The sequence below is a fragment of the Pelodiscus sinensis genome, chromosome 5, assembly GCF_049634645.1.
Source record: "Pelodiscus sinensis isolate JC-2024 chromosome 5, ASM4963464v1, whole genome shotgun sequence".
Taxonomy (NCBI): domain Eukaryota; kingdom Metazoa; phylum Chordata; order Testudines; family Trionychidae; genus Pelodiscus; species Pelodiscus sinensis.
In genome coordinates, this window is record NC_134715.1 from 66,304,771 (window position 1) to 66,318,256 (window position 13,486).

Genomic DNA, 13,486 nt, shown 5'->3' on the forward strand with positions numbered 1-13,486 from the left:
AGATCAGGGGATCCCACGCTTAGGGGAGCTGGGGAAATAGTTTGACAGTTTATTGCCCTGGCAAGAGGCAGACACACCAGATTCTGCAAATTATTGGATTAAGATAATCAAAATAATAGACTGTTCTTAACACTATTGATTTTACTAATTACAAAAGGTTTTTTAGTTATATTGAAATCTTTGTTATATTTTTAGTTATGCTGCACCTTCCTACCCTCTCCACAAATACCCTAGATATTTTGCTAAGGTGTAAAACGTTGATTAAAAGCATTTTTATTCTGGCTATTCCTGATCCAAAAAGTGATGAGAGTGGAATATGAAGTACTAGAGAAGATTTAGCATTATAGCACCTTTAGCATTCATCTTGAGGAAATAAATGATTTTCTTATGCAAGATCGTTATCTGGAATAAATTTTTCTATGTTTTTAACTCTACTACAGAACAATACAGATTGATGTAAATTGTATTCATGGCACTTCTTCTCTTTTCAATTATCTTGTCAGACTAAGAGAACTGTACTGAAGATAATTTCATTTAATAGCATAGGGCTAAATGGTGTGGTTTTGGAGTGGAAAATTTCAGAATGCTGCTGTTAGTTGCACATCAGTTCTCTAATAGGTGTATATACTACTCAGTAGCTATCCTTTTCCTAGCATTGGTCATATCAACTGCTGCAAACTAAGACTAGCATTTTATATTTACTGTAGTGAGTATACTTTACTTCTCCAGTAGTGTTGATTTAATCACAAGAAGCCTTTTACGTTTGTGTAAACAGAGAACTTTGATATTAGCATTAGTTATGTTTAGGCAATGTCAGGGGTGAAAGGAAATGAAATTTCATATTGCGACCCCAGACCCTGCCAGCTCTTTAAATAGCTCCCCACTGGCTTTTGCTACAGCTCAGCCAGTTCTTGCCAGAGCTGCGCACCCAGGCACGTACCTTCTTACTTTCACCTGTGGCAGTGTGATAACGGCCAGACCTAGCCATAGATCCAATGGTGCCCCGGCTGAAAAGTGTCTTCAGGGCATCCCCTCCACTTGTTAAACTTCTGAATAATTTACAGCATCCCGATCCCAGCACTCAAGGCTGGGACTGCAGGTGGTTGCCTGGATCACCTGGCCCTACATCCAGTCCTGAGCATGGCTGTTTTGTAATCACCTTTTTAGAAAACAAAGATAAGATGTAATTGTATTTTTCACTTATTTATAGTCTCTATCATCACTGGGAGGAGTGGACCACAGGTGGCAAAGTATTTCTTAGAATCATTACACTAAAAACAATGAGGAGTCCTGTGGCACCTTAAAGACTAACACGTTAATTTGGGCATAAGCTTTTATGGGCTGGAGCCCACTTCATCAGATGCATGAAAGTGGAAACTTCAGCTTGTCAGGGATATATTCACATGCAAAGTGTTTGGATAGAACTAGAGAATATAGAGAGAAGTTCACGTATTTGGGGAGCAACATTATATATAATCTAGAGTTCTAGACTGTAAGAAGGAAATAGCAACTAGAATAGTGAAAGCAAGAGTGAGTTTGAAGGCAATGGATAAGATCTGGAAAAGTAAAGCAATTAGTTTAGGAATAAAGCTGAGCACCTTGAAAATGTGTGTATTTAGCAGCATGTTGTATGGATGTGAGACATGGGTGATAACGAAAGATTCAAAGAGAAGGATATTGGCGTTCGAGATGAGTTGTTATAGAAAGATCCTGAGAATAAGATGGATGCAGATGTTCACCAATCAGGAATTATATAGGAAGATACAGCTGAAAGAAAACCTACTTCAGAAGGTTATACAACGAAAGTTACAGCTATTTGGGCATATTTGCAGAATGAGCAAAAAGTTAAGATCCTGGTATTCAGCATAATGGGTGGTCCAAATAGGAGAGGCGGACCCCACAGAGAATGGGTAGATGATATAGTAGATTGGTGCGGAGCTAGTCTACAGAAACTAAGCCACTCCACAGTGGACAGGGAAAGATGGAAGGAAATAGGGAGGGAGGCATCGGACAGCAACAGGTGTTGAGCCCATGGTGGTTGATGATGATGATGATGATGAAAGTATGCAGGGGACCAATGCTAATTTACTCATGTGAAATTAGGAAAAGCAAACAACACTTTTGGAAGGAAGAACAGCATGTGGTCAAATGGAGGTCTCCACAAGCTCATGTGATTGTATTGAGCATGTGATCAGTAAGTGAAGCAAGAGATTTGATTATGCTATAGTACACCCTTATACATAAATATAAATATTATGAAAAACAAAATTATCTAATTGCTTTTAAAATCCAATATTATTTGCATATTTCTTCTGGAGCAGTGAATTCCACAGGTTGACTAAAACTAATCCCCTCTGCAGACTGTTGCGTCCCACACCTTTGTTCTTGTGGTATATGTATGGTGACCATATTTTCTGAACCAAAATTAGGGACATATTAAGTATGTGTCTGACCCCCATTAGCCACACCCCCTGCCACAAGAAATCCCACCTCCGGAAGTAGTACTTCAGGGGTCAAGATGGACATATGAGTGGAAGTAAAGGGTGTCATGTGACCCCTCTAAGAACTCCTCCCACCATCCTCTACCAATACGGGCGGGTTTGGCCCCCACAGGACCCCCAATGCAATTAGCCTGCAATTGAATTAATCCAACTTGCATTGCATTAACTCCGGGGGAGAGGCCAGAGGCAGCGTTCCCTGTAAGATATTCCACGCATGAGTGGAGTGAGTTTTGTCTTGTATACCTGTATGGAGTTCCTGTGTGCTTGTTCATGTGTGCTACATATGTATTTTTTTATTTGAATATTTTTATATATTTGTTCTGTGATTTCCATAAACTTTCTCTGTCATGTAATTGGAATCAGAGTTGCAGACTGCCTATTGGGTACCTTGGAGTAAAGGAACCTGCAATCTGATCTCACAAAGTGTATATAGAGCCAGGAATAGAGGACTGGAGTACATGGTCAAGACCTAAGTAAAACTCTGTTGTCTTCCCCATGCAATACCAGATGGTGACAAGAATGGACTAGCAGCCGGTGCCAGAGGATCACTAAATTTGACTGACATTGGCATTCATAATTCCGAATTCCCTACAACCCTTTATGCCTTTTCCTTTCCAGGGCAAATAATCCCATTATTTTCAGTAGTCTATTGTATGAAACACTGGCTATTCTTCTAACCATTTTTCCTGTCCTTCTCTGGCCTCTATTTCACCAGCTGAGTAAGCTGATATCCTGCCATAAAAATAAATCCACATAGATAATTAGCTTTTGAAACAAGGATGTTTACCATTCACTGCATGAGCTGAATATCAGACATTATACTACCATGGAAACAACCTGCTATTCTATGTTGTGAATGTAAAATAATATGAGGCACAAAGTACTGAACAGCACATGAATGAGAGAGACACTGGGCATGTTGCATGACCTTCAGCAAGATTCAGTATTTGTGTCATCAGGGAGAATTAGCCAAATTATTCATGAGTTTCAGGGAGGAAGAGATTAAATATGTGGTCTTGGGCCAACTGAAATGATATTGTTCTCGTGGAAAAATTAAGATTATTATTATCACATGCTATTTTAAACTTTATTCAAAAAGTAATTGTTTTAGGAACAGCACATAATTTGTGATCTAGTGATTTATTTGTAAAAAGATTTTACAAATCTTTTTGTCTTGCAAAATAACAGTTAATATGATTTCCATTTGGGCTTTTTATAAAGAGAATGCTTTTAAAAATAATTTAAATTGATAGATCAGTTGTCAGTAAGATGGTTAAAGCAGGACAAAAACTTTCAAAGGAATACAGCTAGTCATATTTTAATATGTTAAAACAAAACAAAGATCATTTAAAGATTTACTCTTGAGGAAGTTGCATGATTTATGTGAGTCTAATATTAGAATGCTAATCCAAAGCAACATTCTCTGGTGTCACACTACACTTGGCAGGAAGCTGATATACTATTTGGATTCATATTAGCAGCTGTAAATAGGAAACAAAACCTAGGACATGACTTTTAAGTCACTGGTGTCTCTTGGGAGCTTTTTTATACCTTATTAACTGCTGGACATCACCACTGAACTGCAGCAAAAAATGTGATTGCCTAGAGCTTGTTAATTTTGTTTCTGAAGTCCAGTTTAATGTGATTGTATGGAGTTCTCAAAAGATTTACATGGAAGAGGGCAAATATCCTCTCTTCGGTAAACAATAAAATAAAATACTGTATTTCAATTAAGTCCTTCTTATGCTGTAAAATATATAGGGCTAAGTCCTGCAAGGTGGTGAGCACTCTCGCTCCAGTTGAGCCAAGCACTTAAGCACATTAGTGGCAGTATAATACATGTAAGTAGTTCTACTAGTGTTTAGCACATACTGGCACAGGCAAATCGGGGTCAGAGTAGTCAGCAACTTGCAGGATCAAACTTTTATAGCTTTAGATATATGTTTTGTGTCAGGCTTTTCTGTTAAATAGACTTAAATATGTATTTATTATTTTTCTTAACAGCTGTTCTATTAAAGCACTGATAATATTAATTGCAGTGGTATGTCTATGTAAAACAGAATGCTGTATACAGACAAGGACTTTGAGAGGCAAAAACTCTCAAAAAAGAATATGTATGTTTCATGTGTCCTAATGACAATGTGGGACCAATTTACAGGAATGTCTAAATATCAGTAATTTTAGGAGATGGACGTGTCATTTCCATCAGGATTTGTCTGAACTTGTGCAATATGATGCAGAGATTAATGAGCAAAATGATTTCTTCCTTTGTTTTCTATAAAAGGAAGACTAAATTTAGAAAGGAAGTTGAACAGTTAGGAAGACTTAGTACATCTTTCATGCCTTAGCACTAAAGCATGTTTAAAATGCCTCCTGATTTGTAAATATATGACTTATTATTGCAACTAAACTGTTAATAAGCAGAGAAAATTTGACATGACACACACAGTAATTATGTCTTTCTTGTGATGGCATTTTGATTTTGAAAATCTGAGGATAATTCAGCAGATATCGCCTCAAAGACTTAAGTACCCACCCAGGTAGGCTTTAATAGTGGGAAACTCTGGCTTTTACAGATTATAATTTTGTAGTCAAATTTACGTTAGGAAAAGATTAATTTGTTTGGTAAGAGGGAAATTATCTGGTTTCATATTATTCTTCTACTGGTTGTAATTTCTAATAAATACTGAGGATAGATAAAAGTGTGTCAGTTGCCTCTGCATGACATTATCTAGAAAAGATGAAATAAAACTGGACCTTCCCATCCATAATGAGCTATGACTAGGTCTACAGCATTTTTTATTCTGGAGTTTCTAGCCAATTAAGTGACAGATTAATTTTAAACTAGCCCTTCTTATGTTCTTATGGATCCACAAAGGTGCTTAGGCTCTTAGTCCCAAATCCCATTTTTAGGCCACGGTGATGCACAATCTCCATCCTCTCTCCACTCAGCTATCACCTACTACTGTAGCTTAAGGTATTGACCTGGAATGTGAAACATGCCCTGGTTCCAGACTATCATCTGCCTCAGGAGAAGAAGGGAGTTTGGAGGTGATCTGTTAAGTAGGCAGGTACATTCAGTATCTTATGTTTTTTCAGTAGAAGTTCTCTACATGCTTGTATTTCTCCCTCTAGGCATGTGCGCTTCTGTTTCACTGGGTGTCAGGACCCATCTCCCACAAGTGTGATCTGCAAAAGTAGGAGAGCCACATCTCTGCTTGTCTTGCTTGGAGGTGCCAGTCTGGCAGGTGTGTTCAAAGGCTACTGAACTCCACACAAAACAGCTGAAGTGGGGAGTGGGGGAGGAAGAGGAATCTCTTTCATAATGTTTTAGCCTAGTTGGGTTTCAGGAGAGTCCCATTTCACCTTTCAGTCTGCCTGACGAGAGGAATGGGAGTTGAACAGGACAAAGGCAACTGCTGAAAGTGCCCCAGATACTGGTCTATGGGACATTTTGGTCTGGGTCTTTCTCCATTACCCCTGCTGAAATTGTCTCATTTGAATTAACTCATGGAACAATTAAATATTATCTGGGCCCAGTGAAAGTATGATAATCCCTCTGTAGCCCAGGGGGTTGAGCACTACGGTAACAGATCACCACCTAACTCCCTTCTTCCCCTGAGGCAGATGGGAGTCTGGAACTAGGGAGTGTTTCACATTCCAGAGGAGAATCCTAACCATGGGGCTAAAGATTAGCGTATGGGTGGCCAACCCATTCTGGGCAAAGAGCCAAGATAACAGTGGATCCAGCATGAAGAGCTGGGGCAAAGTTGTCGACGCCGTCTTTAATATTCCATCTTTAATGGCCACGCTGGACGGCTCTCCGGCCCCGGTGAGCACAGAGAGCCGGGAGGAGAGGGCTGTTTACAGGGGAGTGGGAGCAGCTTTATGTGCCAAGAGGGGAGGGGGGTCGCAAGCTGCACCCTGGCGGGGGGAAGAGCCGCATGCAGCTTGCGAGCCGCGGGTTGGCCATAGCTGAATTAGCGGTTCAGTACATTCTTCTAGTCTCTTTCGGTGTAGTGACACAAATGCCTAACCTCATTTCCCTCAGTCAATACCTAGATATGGAGATACATTGTAAACATGTTTTGTAATTCATTATGTTTCTCAAAATGATATTTTGAATTGTTTGTGCATCATCTTTGGTGCTTGGAGGGTGGGATGGGAGCTGAAAATATTTCTCATCTATTGGCCTACATTAGACATGTGTGAAAAATCAGCAGACTTTTGTGGTTTATTTTCAGTGAAGTGACCTTGCTTACGTTAGGAACTATATTCTCCAATGGAGGTGCTCTTCTTAAATGGATTTCCTGATGAGTTTACTAAGTATGTTAAATAATTTGCCTCTACTAGGGCATAACATATGTTTGTGATTATGTTAAACATTTTTTTCATCAACTTCTTTTAGAAAATAATCTATAAACGATAAGGATAAAATTCTAAGGCTCCATTCAGGTGGGTGCTGAGTGTCTCCTGCAGAATGGTCAGCATCTTGCAAGACTCATAGGGTATGTCTACACTACAGCACTAATTCGAACTAACTTAGTGCATCTAAGCTAATTCGAATGAGTGCATCTAGACTTAAAAATTAGTTCGAATTAACATTTTGCTAATTCGAACTAGTGCGTCCACACCGATTGGACGCTGAGTCGCATTTAAGGAGAGCTGAAACCAGTAGTTGCTTTGTGTGGCTGCTGTCTGAGGCTATCTGAGGCTTGTGCTTAAAGGGACCCCTCCTGAACAGCCGGTTCTCAGCTTTTCTACTTGCTTGCCTACCTCGACAAGGGACAGCAAAGCATTTTTCTCTGCGCCTGCCTATGTCAGTGCTTCCCATTGGGGATGCCGCCGCAGTTGGCAACATGGAGCCAGAGCTCACCCTGGGCATGCTGCTCCAGTTTTTGGACTTGCTGCTGCAAACCTGCCAGCAATGGATGCAGGCTGCCTTGCACCTCCTGGTGCATATCAGCCCCCTGCCTCTCCCCCTGGCCTCCCCGGTGGTCGTGGAGGAGCAGCAGCAGTGCCCAGACTCCAGTGTGCCCTGCCGCATCTGGCGTCTGGACACCAGCAGTGACTGGTGGGACTGCATTGTCCTGGAGCGCTGGGGAGACAGACAGTGGACCCAGAACTTCAGGATGAAGAGGGACATCTTCCTGGAGCTCTGCAAGTGGCTCGCCCCTGCTCTGCGGCGACGGGACACTCGCATGAGGCCCGCCATCTCCCTCCAGAAGCGTGTGGCCATCGCCCTGTGGAAGATCTCCACGCCGAACAGCTACCGATCCGTCGGGAACTAGTTCGGCATGGGGAGAACCACTGTCGGAGCAGTGCTCATGCAGGTACGGCACCCACCGGCCACTGGGCCGGGGGCAGAGGGCCTGCAAGGAGGGGATGGGCCGCCCCAGGGAAAATGTGGTGGGAGGAGGCAAAAGTGCCCCGCACCGGAGGGTTCAGTCTGTCCCAGCCGTACTACACGCCGCCCGCAGGGGGTTGTTTCCGGGAGTGGGGCATGGGGCAGTGCCAGGGAACGAACACTCCCAGCCACCCGGGCTCCCCAGTGATTTGCGGTTTGCTGTGTCCCTCTGCAGGTGGTCAAGGCCATCAACCGGGTGCTGCTCTGCAGGGTGGTCCGCCTCGCCGACCCGGACACTGTCATCCAGGAGTTCGGCTCCCTCGGCTTTCCCAACTGTGGAGGGGCCATCGACGGGACACACATCCCCATCTGTGCCCCGGAACACCAAGCCTCCCAGTACATCAACAGGAAGGGGTACTTCTCCATCCTCCTGCAGGCCGTGTGTGACCACCAGGGCCAGTTCACGGACATTAATGTGTGCTGGTCCAGCAAGGCACATGATGCGCGGGTGTTCCGAAACTCCTCCATGTGCCAGGCTGCAGGCCAGGATCTTCTTCCCCAACCACCACGTCAGGGTCGGGGACGTGGACATGCCTGTCTGCCTAGTGGGGGATGCGGTCTATCCCCTACAGCCCTGGCTCATGAAGCCCTACACGGGACACTTCAACCCCTCCCGCCAGGCCTTCAATGGCACAATCTCTCTCCCATGGTGGCAGTATGTTGCGTGCTTCACAGTTTGTGCGAGCGAAAGGGGAAGGCTTTCCTGCCAGCCTGGATGGCTGAGGCTGAGTGCATGGCTGGCTACTACACTCAGCTCCACACCACCGCTGACCGGGAAGCCCAGTGGGGGGCCATCCGGATCCAGGAAGCCCTGCGGGAGAGCTTCCAGATGAGGAGGAGGACTGAACTCTCCCTGCATGCCCCACTGGGGCCTCCTTCCACCCTCCCCCCTTTCTCCTTCTTAACCCCTCTTTCTAATGTCAAATAAAGACACCTGTTTTGCCAACAAAAATCTCTTTTTATTTTATATAACTGGGGTGGGGGAGGGAGGAAGGAAGGTGGGAGAGGGGAGGGGGAAACCTGGGAGGAGGGAGCTGGAAGTGGGTGGAAGGGGAGGAAGGGAAGGGAAAGCTCAGGGTTGGGGATCCTGCTGGCTCTCCCATCTCGCAGCACTGTGGGTGCGGAGGTGTCGGGGGGGAGTGGGTGCGGAGGGTGGGGCAGGAGGGACAGGGGTGCAGAGGAAGCGGGAGGGGGGAGCAGGGGTGGGAGGAGAAGCGAGAGCTGGGGCAGCCGCTGGGGTTGGAGCAGGAGGAGGCGAGAACCTTTCCACCAGGGTCTGGAGGTGGCCTCTGAGGGCACAGCTCTGCTCCTCCAGCACTTCAAAGCTCCGCTGCCACAGCCGCAGGTCCTTCCGGACCCAATGCTCCTGGATGCAGATCTGGTGCTCCAGTAGCCACAGGTGCCGCCGCTGGTAGGCCTCCAGGTTCCTGGCGTGCCTGCTGGCCCGGGTGCGGGTGGCTGTTGCAGGTGGGTGCTGACCACTGGTCTTGTTTCACCACTAGTTCGAATTAAGTGGCTACACAGCTCTTAATTCGAACTACTTAATTCAAACTAGGCATTAGTCCTCATAGAATGAGGTTTACCTAGTTCGAATTAAGCACTCCGCTAGTTCGAATTAAGTTCGAACTAGCGGTTTGCATGTGTAGCGCCTATTAAAGTTAATTCGAACTAATGGCTGTTAGTTCAAATTAACTTTGTAGTGTAGACATACCCATAGTGTTAACAAAAAATCTATAAGGTACAAAGTTGCATTAGTCTTGATTAATACACTTATCTAAGAATTTCACTATAGAAAAGCACTTTGGTGATGGATATTAGCATGTTTCTTATTCTGAAGAATTAGCCTCAGTGAATTAGCATAAATTTATACTTCTGCAATTTTGCATTTCTCTGTGGAAAGAATCATTTTCATTATAATCTTTACCAAATCTTTCATTATAATTTTCACCAAAGCACGCTTTCTTGTTCAGCAAGCTTGTGTGTGTGTGTACATGAAAATTAGATCTATCCACCTACATTTGCTTTCTCGTCTTTTAGTTTTTGCATAGACTATAAGTTGGGGTATAGTTCCTAGTTTGGCTACACATACTCCTGCTAATTCTGACAGAGCTAGCCCCCATCTAAATAGCAGTGTAGCTGTAATAGCATGGGTAGCAGCAGGGTAGGTGGCATGGCTAAAACCATGCTGCTGCTGTCCAGGCTACCATCACTACATAATTTACATTCACACTAGATCACATTGACCTCACATGAGGATATGTATGCAAGCTCAGAATTGCAATCCTAGCTCACAGTGTAGATGTAGTCTTAAAGAGTCAGTTTTCTATTGAAAACTCAGATTTTAATGGAAGTTTAGTCTTCATGGTAGTCTAAAACATCATCACTTTTGGCTGACAGGAGTCATGTAGGGCTTGGCCCCAGGTCTAATCTGTAGACAATTCAAATTAAAAACTCACAAATAGAAGAAGATAATGGTCCAATATATTATGATTATTTTGTAATAGGCTGAAAAGAAAGGGCCTCTGAATGTAATGTTCTGTTTGCCCACAAAAACTCATGATACTATCTATATATTTTTGTTAGTCTCTAAGGTGCTGCAGGACTATGTGGAGTTTTGTGTGTATATGTGTTCCAGCTTGTCAGTCAAGTAATGTAAATGGCTAGCTAAAGAATCTCTCTGTATAATCTTTTCCATTTTTTAACAAAACCTGTGCTTCATTTCTATTTTTCATCTGGCAGTAATCTGAGGAGCATCTATTTTGTACTGTATTGAGATTCAATATTTCATAAAAGGAGATTAAAATCAAGTGGTATCTGCCTTTTACATTTTTTGTTAAGTTAGCTCAGTTCGGCTAGAACGTATGTGCCCTTCTGAGGTGATGCAGCTTTCTGCTGATAAAATATATTTAAACTGTAATTGGAGATTTTGGTGTAGCAGTACTTTCTGCTAAAGACCTATTTTTGTCTTGAAGTAAGCCTGCCACCTGCTGGAGATGCTTCAGGAATGAACCTTGTCTGATTGGGAGGGATCTTCCCTTCTTCAACCTGGCAGAGGCGTGTCCACCCACTAGATCCTGCCAAGCAACTGGTCTGGGGAAGGGTTTAGGAGGCAACAGTCTGCAGAAGGGATTGAAGGTATCTGTAGCACTGAAAGGTTTCACATTGTCGTCCTCCCTCCTTGTCCAGCAGAGCTGATTTTTTCCCCTATGGCCTATCTCTCCTCACTGCCATTGAGCATGTGTGCAAATAGTTGGGGGCACATTGCTAGTGGGGAGGTAGAGAGCTTCATGTAGATGGCCTTTGTTTCTCGTTGCTAACTCCAGCTGTACAAGGCATAAGGCTGAGTCCCATGATGTCCATTGTGGTGGTGGCGAGCAGCCCTCTTGAAAGGATGTGAGAAATCTCTGCTAGGGGAACCTGATGCTTTTGCTCATTTCCGGCTGGAAAGAGGAGACTTGACCCACTGAGGTTGTGTAGACCCCAATGTGGAAGCTGATATCTGGGGATGATTTCACCTCAGACATTAATTAGATTTATTTGTGCAGTCAAGGGCTGTTCTAGCAGTTGGGAATAGCCAGAGGACATAGACTATGCCCAGTCTCCATATATATATCTATATATCTATATCTATATATATATATGTGTGTGTGTGTGTGTGTGTGTGTGTGTGTGTGTGTGGTGGGAGTAACACAAAGAGACTGTATTGTAGCAGAATCAGTTACATAATGTTACAGCCCACACAGTGTTACATCTGTGTGACAGGACCTTCTTGCATCGAAGACAGCTTTATTGAACATTTCCATGTATGCAAACAGAAACTATTAACATTTATACTTAGTGCTTTAAAAGGGCCAGTTTCACAAAGCTGAAAACAATTATGAGCCAAATTAGTAGTGAGAGAGAATTAAAACAGACAAATGTGAATGGTAATTGAGTATCATTTGAGAATATTTTCCTAAGGTGCTCAAAAAGCCACAATCCTATTACTTAAGAAAGAAGGCCACAGTGGTTAAAAAAAACAACCGGGGCTTAGAGGGAAATTAAATACAGCTATAAAATAATAAAAATCTATATCTTAAAAATGGAAGAAAGGGGACATTTGTAGTAAAGTATATTATTGTTAGATGTAAAATATATTCTTTTGTTTCATTTTGGATATCTAGACTTCATAGGATAATTTAACCATGACTCCAGAAGTCTGATTTATTATTTTCTGAAATTGATGGAAAAACACTCATAACAGTTTGCAGTGTCTCTCAGTATATGTTTAATATGGATTTTATTAAGTATAATAGAATTTAAAGATGAATAAATTATAAAATGATTACATGGCAAAATGTAATTTTTTTTTAACAATGAATGTAATAAAGGAAATCACCAGGGTGTAGGCGATCACACCACAGTAAACTAGTCTTATCAGAAAGCATCAGCTTCTTTAATTCTATTCTGTATTATTCTATTCTGCACAGGTGACCTTGGCATCAGTATGGATCTTTTAATACAGATACATATTAAATGTCATGTAAGCTTTTCACAAATCAAGAGTTCCATCAAAAAGCATTCTAAAATTTTAAAAATTTAATTTGGAATTTAAATGGTTACTTGACAGTTGATTTATTCCTTCAGTTCTTAAGACAAGACAAAAGACAGTTCATACTTCCTCCCTCAGGGTATGTCTAGATTACATCCCTCTGTTGCCACAGGTATGTAAATTAGACATACCGACATTGCAAATGAAGTGGGGATTTAAATCTCCTACGCTTCATTTGAATAAAAATGGCCACCGTGTTTTGCTAAGGCAGAAGTTTGTCTGCAAAAAGCGGATGTCAAGACAAGGATCGGGCAACAAAGAAAGCCTTTGTTGCTTGATTCCTTTTGCCTCGTAAAATGAGGTTTACAGGATCGGCCAACAAAGGATTTCTTTGTCGCCCAATCCCCATCTTGACAGCCGCTTTTTGCCGACAAACTGCTGACTCGGCAAAACACAGTGGCCATTTTTATTCAAATGAAGCGTAGGAGATTTAAATCCCCGCTTCTTTTGCAATGTCGGTATGTCTAGACATACCCTTACATATTTATATATTATCAAACACACAATTCCTTTGCCTAAGCCCTCCCCACCCTAAACAAACCAACCTACAATTAAAGAGCTTCAATAAGATTGCAAAGTCAAGCACTCAGATGTTAGGCAATTCCAGAACTAAGGTTGTCTGTACAGTAACCTGGCATGGGAAATTTCAGGCTAAACAGTTAAAGTTTGGCAAAGTTATAAGCAACTGAAAACAGGGTCTATATGGGAAGCATCAGACCTTCCTATAAGGAAGTGAGACTGTACCAGTGGGTATTCTCTCAAGATGGGGAGAATAAAGGCTATTTTATGATGGTTTAGCCAGTGTAAAGTGACAACAGTGCACTTATTTATGATCCCCTACACTTCTATTTTACACTGACTCAGGTGTGCAAAGAAAAGATTAGGGAGGATTATATGGATGGATATTACATTGACATCATATAAATATAGAATCTTTGGATGCATTAGTGTTATCTGTTTTGAAGTGTGGTTTATAGAAGAAAATGC